The sequence below is a fragment of the Myotis davidii genome, unplaced genomic scaffold (assembly GCF_000327345.1).
Source record: "Myotis davidii unplaced genomic scaffold, ASM32734v1 scaffold244, whole genome shotgun sequence".
NCBI classification, from domain to species: Eukaryota; Metazoa; Chordata; class Mammalia; order Chiroptera; family Vespertilionidae; genus Myotis; species Myotis davidii.
The window spans coordinates 1500583-1507562 of record NW_006294993.1 but is presented as its reverse complement, the minus strand read 5'-3'; the positions used below and the strand labels follow the sequence as shown (position 1 = coordinate 1507562).

The following is a 6980-nucleotide window of genomic DNA, read 5'->3' as shown; positions in this document are numbered from 1 at the left end:
CCAGCAATTCGTTGTCGTTATCTGTGTAATACTTTCTCTTCTGTGATATGAATGTCTGCAAAAGCTTAGGCTAAGGTGAACTGTTTGTGCAGTGTGATGGGTGGCGCTTTGTTTTTATGACCACTTCTACAGGTCAGTGAGATGCAGCCGAAGACTAGGAAACGGGTGCTCGTCCTGCCTCCTGTTGTCCCTGACACCCAGCAGGTCTCAAACTTGGAAAGTGATCACAATTTTCAGAAGTGCCAACAAATTCATATCGGTGTGCAAAAGCTCAGCGCCCACTGGGGTTTGTTCTGGAACCACAGGCGTGGAAAGTACTCAGAACTCGTGCGGAGAATCGGGAATCACGGCAGGGTGTGTGCATGGTCGCCAGGACCCCCGGGGAAGCCTACGGGGCCTGAGTTTGCCAGCATATACTAGTATGTATTTGAATATTGAGCACCCACTCAGAATTGCACAAATGGAAGACCATTTTCATTTACATTTACACATTTTTAGCCATTACTTCATTTCTAATTGAACAGGTCAAACTCATCTGTGAGCACAGGACTTTTATTTTGGAGCTCATCTTCATTGTGTGTTTTTTTCCAGCCGGTGGAGTTTGGCGTATATATTGTTTATGCTTTTGGTGTAATTAATAAACTGGTTCTTCAAAAGTCACTCTAAAAAGTGAGTGTTTGTGACGTTAATGGGATGCTCCATGACTTGTACCCGGACCCAGGTGTCTGTCTCCAAGCTGAGTCAGCCTCCTGGGAAACCTGTTACCGGGGTAGTGTCCAGCGGGCCACCTCGGGCAGGCTCTCCTCCCGTATAGTCTGACGACCCACGGGGGCGGGGAGCTGACCCCAGGACTCTCGCACTGTCCGCTACCCCGCGCGGACCCCCTCGCTGGGAGCTCCGGCCAGAGTGAAGGTCAGGTATGTGACGGGGAGCGGCCGGTGAGGTCACCCGAGAACACACCCTGATGGAGGACGACGGAGGAGCATCTAGAGACAGGACGATGGAACCGAGGGTCCTGCGAAGGGGCTCGGAGGCCGGAGGGAAATCGCGCTGCGCCGGCGGACTGCCCGCGGGGAGGTGCTGCGCGTGCGCAGTGCGGGCCGGTCCCGGAAGTACTTCGCCGTGGCAGCGGCCCCGGAAGTGATGAGCCCTTCCGAGTAGGTGAGTGCGGGTGCGGAGGCCGCTGCCTCGGGAGGCCCAGGTGGGGGCGCCGGGAGGAGGGAGGAGGCCGTAAGCGGGGACAGCGGCGCCGACCAGGCGACCCTCCGCCCCCGTCCTGTGTGTAGCGGGACAGTCGCCGCGGGCGTGAGCGCGGGCACCTGGGAAGCCGGCCCGGGAGCCCGGGAGCCCGGCAGTGCGCCTTCCGCGGGGCCCTACGAACCGCCCCCTGCTCCTCCCGTCCCCGCGTTCATGCACCCAATTTAAAGAGCTCAGATATTCCCTTTGACGCACGGACCTAAATACTAAACATTGTCTTCTGGATGCTTCTTTATAACTGTTAGTGGCACAGAACAGCGTTAGCACGCACCGGTTTTTATGAACATTCCATTGAAGTGTTAACTGCAAGTGCAGCCCTCGAACGCTGGGTGGTTTTCCAGTGAACTCGCTCACACGGCTGCCCTTTGCAGGGAGGCGAGTTTACCAGGTCCGCTTTTTGCTCGCCGGCCGGCAGGCGAGGACCCCGCGGAAAGGAGGTAGGGGAGGCAGAATGCGGTTCTTCTAAATGCAAGTTTGCTCTCAGATCTGTTTAAGCAAAGAGAACACAGCCAACGTTAAGAAGCAGAACGCTGGCTCCTTGGAAGTTAACCTTGGGAAGTGGTTGTGTGTGCATACTTCACTTGGAAGATGCCTGCTGGGAGGCCAGAGGACACTCTGACTGGGCAAGCTGCTTCACCTCGCCCAGCCTCCCCTGCTCTAAAATTGGCATAAAAAATGTCAGGGTCAGGGTCAGGAATCATGGCCCCACCACATAGGAGAATTTAAGGAGGGTTTCTGAAAGGAGAGTGGGGAAACGGTAGAGGTGGTGTTTTAACCTGGAGGGGTGACATTGGAGTGGCTTCCACCCCTAGACACCAAGGCACAAGGGGAGGGGCAGTTATAGAGGACAGCGGTGTCATCTAGGGATCGAGCGGGGCAGGGAAGTCACTCACCCTCCTGGCCTCCTGCTCCTCCAGTCTCTGCCAGAGATCGGGAGCCCAGGGGCAGGGCCTCAGAGCAGCAGGACACCCATGTGCACTACTGCCCGCTCATACCGTTATTGTAAGGAATAAATATAAAAGTTCCCGTACAAGGTCAGGCAGAGGTTCCTGGCAATAATAACTCCCATGGCCCAGTAGAACTGAACTTCACACTTTAGGGAACAAAGTAGCTATATCTGAAGCGTAGCCCTTGCCATGTGACTCTCCAGTCTTTATTTTAAAAAAAGAAATGGTTTTTGGTTTTATTCATTTCAGGGAGAGGGAGAGAGGGATAGAAAGAAACATCAATGATAAGGGAGAATCAGCCGCCTCCTGCACACCCTTTACTGGGCTTGAGCCTGCAACCCGGGCCTGTGTCCTGACCAGGAATGGTCATGGGTCGACAGTCACTGAGCCACACCAGCTGGGCTCTCTTTAGTCTTTCTAAAGCCCCATCCTGGAATCAAAGTTCGTCCATCTTGGACCAGGACTTTTGTACGCACAGTCTCATCTTTTGTACTCTGCTCACCTGGCCAGGTAAACATGTTGAGGCGGACACATTCCCATCTGTGCTGTCCAGTTTGGTGCCCACTGGCCACGTGGCCATGAGTGCTTGGAATGTGGCTTGAATGACTGAGTTTTTACATTTTCAAGTTTTTTAATTGATTTAAATTTAGTAGCCACATGTGGCCAATGGGCAGCTTATTGGACAGCACAGTTACAGGATTAAAAGGAAAATGAAGACCAAGTAACAGTGTGAGACACAGCTGAATGGTTCACCTGGCAGGTACTGGTTCAGTGGGTTTTCCAAACAGATCAAAGGGCTGAAGGGGGATGTACTCCAAGTTAGGCCAGGTGGGCGGCCAGGTTTCTGGTTGGCTTTGTCACTGTTCACCTTCTCTGCAGTCCATCTTCAGGTTTCATGTTGCCAGGGCGGGGAAGCTGTTTCTGCCACCTCCGCACAGATGGCATCGCTTGCCAGCGGGCTTAGCTGCATGCAGTGTTGGTGATCGGTGAGTTGTTGTTTTTCCTTTAACAACCTGTTTTCTTACTCCAGCCTGTCCCATCTCAGCAGCACGGCCTTGGGTAGGTCATTTTACCTTGTCTCAGTTTCCTCATTTTCTTTACAGAATTGGTATGAGGACTAGATGACCTAATTCCTGAATGGTGCCAAAGGTAGAATGCTGCAGAGAGTGAGGCAGGGGTTTCGAATGTTTATCATTGAACTTATGTCCGGGAACTTTTTGTAACTAGTGTTACTGCCAATGCACTTGTTTGCTGCTTGTATATAAGAATACAATTGAGGGTGGGGCGGGGTCTCAGGGAATCAAAAAAAAATACAATTGATTTTTGTGTGTTAATCTTGTAACCTGCAACCTTGCTTGGTTCATTTATTAATTCTAATCAGGTTTTGTAGATTTCTATGGAAACAATCAGGCCTTCTATATTTTGTCTTTACTTTTTTAAAAAAATTTCTTTATTGCAGCCCTGGCTGGTGTGACTCAGTCATTTGAGTGTCATCCTGTGCACTGAGAGGTCCCCGGTTGATTCCTGGTCAGAGCACATGCTGGGGTGTGGGCTTTATCCCCAGTAGGGGGCGTGCAGGAGGCGGCCAACTGATGTTTCTCTCTCATCAATGTTTCTCCTTCTCTTTTTAAAATCAATAAAAAAATATTTTTTAAAAAGAAATTCCTTTAAAAAAATCCTTTATGACAGTGTCTAAAAGACAGTGTCACACAGAAGGGGCAGGCAAGGGCATCCTCCAGTCTTTCTCCAGTCAGTGTGGTGTTGGCTGTGGCCTGTCAGTTTGACAGTGTCCCCTTCCCTTCCCAGTGACATTTCATTTCCCTGCTCGGGAGTAGGTGCAGCCTTTGCCAGGTGTGTGGCAGCCAGTGTGGGTCCCGCTGCTGATGGCGCCTCGTGTCCCAGCGTCACCCTGCCTCTTCCTGCAGTGTGATGTGCAGGACGCAGTTGGACACGACTTGTTGGGGTTGTTTGCCTCTGTGTTCATGACCATTTCCTTTCCTGTCAGCTGGGTATTGGGGCTTCTCTGGCCTCATGACATGGTTTGGGTGTAGTCTCACATCTTCCGTTTTCCAAGAAGGTTCATGTGAGACTGCTGTTACTACTTCTGGGATGTTTGATGGAATTTACCGGTAAAGCAGCCTGAGTCTGGCGTTTTCTTATGGGGAATGTTCTTTTTTTTTTTTAATATACTTTATTGATTTCTTACAGAGAGGAAGGGAGAGGGATAGAGAGCCAGAAACATCCACGAGAGAGAAACATGGATCAGCTGCCTCCTGCACGCCCCCCACTGGGGATGTGCCCGCAACCAAGGTACATGCCCTTGACCGGAATCGAACCCGGGACCCTTGAGTCCGCAGGCCGAAACTTTATCCACTGAGCTAAACCGGTTCTGGCGGGGAATGTTCTTTAATAACAAATTCAACTCCTTTAGTAGTTACAGGTGATTGACATTTTCTGTTCTCTGTTTTCTTTGTGGGGGTTTTTTTCTTTTTTGTTTTGTTTTTATTTCTTCTTCTGTCTTTGTGGTAAGGTGCATTTTTCAGGAACTTGCTGAGTTTGAGACACAAGTGGTTCCTTGGTGTTCTCTTGCCCTTTGATGCCTGTAGGGCTCATGCGGGTGACCCCTTTTTGTTGTTAATCCTCATCCAAAAATATTATTTTTTCCATTGATTTTTAGGGAGAGTGGAAGGGAGGGAGGGAGGGAGGGAGGGAGGGAGAAAGAAAGCACTAGGGGATGTGAGGGAGGCAGCTGATCTATGTTTCTCTCCCTCATCGATGTTTCTAACTCTCTATCTCTCTCCCTTCCTCTCTGTAAAAAATCAATAAAATATATTTTAAGAAAAAGAAAACACAGATATAATTATATATTGTTTTTGTCATTATGCTTTAATTATGCTTTAATTATGTTCAATTTGTAACAATGAAATTGGGGGTCACCACAACATGAGGAACTGTATTAAAGGGTCGCAGCATTAGGAAGGTTGAGAACCACTGCTCTAATCATTTAACCACACCGGCCAGAGCTCGGGTGACATTTTTTATGTTCCTGGCCTTGTGGTTTGTATCCTCTTACTTCCTTGATCCCTCTAACATCTGGGGTTTGTCCACTCTGCATATATGTGTGTGTGTGTGTGTATTATTTTTTTAAATATATTTTATTGATTTTTTACAGAGAGGAAGGGAGAGGGATAGAGAGTTAGGAACATCGATGAGAGAGAAACATCGATCAGCTGCCTCTTGCACACCCCCTACTGGGGATGTGCCCACAACCAAGGTACATGCCCTTGACGGGAATCAACCCTGGGCCCCTTCAGTCCGCAGGCCGATGCTCTAACCACTGCTCAGGGTTAGGGCAACTCTGCTTATATTTTATTTATTTATTTTTATTAGGGATCGAGTCCAAAACCTGGGCATGTGGCCTTAACTGGAATCCAACTAGGGACCCTTCAGTCTGCTGGCCTACACTCTATCCACTGAGCCAAACCGCCTAGGGCTAGTGTTTATTGTTTACTAGAGGCCTGATGCATGAAATTGGTGCAAGAGTAGGCCTTCCTTCCCCCCAGCTGTCAGCACCAGCTTCCCTCCGGCACCCGGGACCCAGGCTTCCCTCCGGCACCTGGGACCCAACCTGGGCTTCCCTCCGGCCGCCAGCAGGCACCCGGGACCCAGGCCCTCCCTCACAGCCCTGGCTTCATTGGGAAGGTCATCTGGAAGAATGGCCAGTCTAATTAGCATATTACGCTTTTATTATTATAGAAGATTAGGTTTCACACCATTAAGTCATTTAATTCTCACAATTCTATAAGGTTAACCAGTTATGATCCCCATTTTACAAAAAACTGAAGCACATGTAAATCATTCCGTCAGTTGTTGAGCTGGGCATCAATCTTAGTTTCATAGGGCCGCCGTGACAAAGAACCAGACATTTATTCTCTCACAGTCTGGGTGCCAGAAGGCCAAAGTCAAGATGTCAGCAGGCCATGCTCCCTTTAAGACTCTGGGTGGAGCCTTGTCCGGGGTTGCAGCAGCCATTCCCGTGCTGCTTGTCGCACCGCTGACCCGCTCCAGTCCGCCTCCCGCACCACAGGACCGTCTTCTCACGTGGTTTTCCCTGTGTTTCAACGGGCCAGTCAGGCTGCCGCACGGTTTCTGTTGTCAGTTTTGTTTCATTCGTTTCTGGTTTTTATTATTTCTTTCCTTCTGTTTACTTTGTTTTTTTCTTTCTGGTTTCTGGACTTGGAACCTTACATCACTAATTTTAGACCTTTCTTCGATTACTAAGAGAAGTATTTACAGCTGTGGTGGTTGCCCACTTACCCACAGTTTACTTTCCAAGGTTTCAGTTACCCAAGGTCAGCTGACATTCAGAAATGTTAACTGTAGGCCTGGTCAGTGTTGCTCAGTGGGTAAGCATCAATCCAGGAACCAAGCGGTCATTGGTTCCACTCCTGGTCCAGACACATGCCCAGGTTGTGGACTTGATCCCCCAGTAGGGGGTGTGCACGAGGCAGCCAATCCATGATGTTTCTGTCTCATCGATGTTTCTCTCTCTCTATCCGTCTCTCTCTAAAAATCAATAAGAACATGCTGTTTAAAAATAGAGTTGGTTCTCTTTTTTTTAAAATATATTTTATTGATTTTTTACAGAGAGGAAGGGAGAGAGATAGAGAGTTAGAAACATCGATGAGAGAGAAACATCGATCAGCTGCCTCCTGCACATCTCCCACTGGGGATGTGCCCGCAACCCAGGTACATGCCCTTGGCCAGAATCGAACC

At 49.3% G+C, this 6980-nt stretch overlaps 1 protein-coding gene across 6 annotated transcripts in view; it reads left to right on the top strand.

Annotated features, from left to right (window-relative positions):
- Positions 1-1133: 1133 nt before the first annotated feature.
- Positions 1134-6980, top strand: part of MTG2 (mitochondrial ribosome-associated GTPase 2) — a 13602-nt gene continuing 7755 nt past the window's right edge. For 3 of the 6 annotated variants that reach the window (XM_015567721.1, XM_006769549.2, XM_015567717.1), the window contains exons 1-2: positions 1168-1694; positions 3084-3190. The gene's annotated coding sequence lies outside the window, so the exon portion shown is untranslated. The other 3 variants (XM_015567718.1, XM_015567719.1, XM_015567720.1) reach the window with 3 other exon arrangements.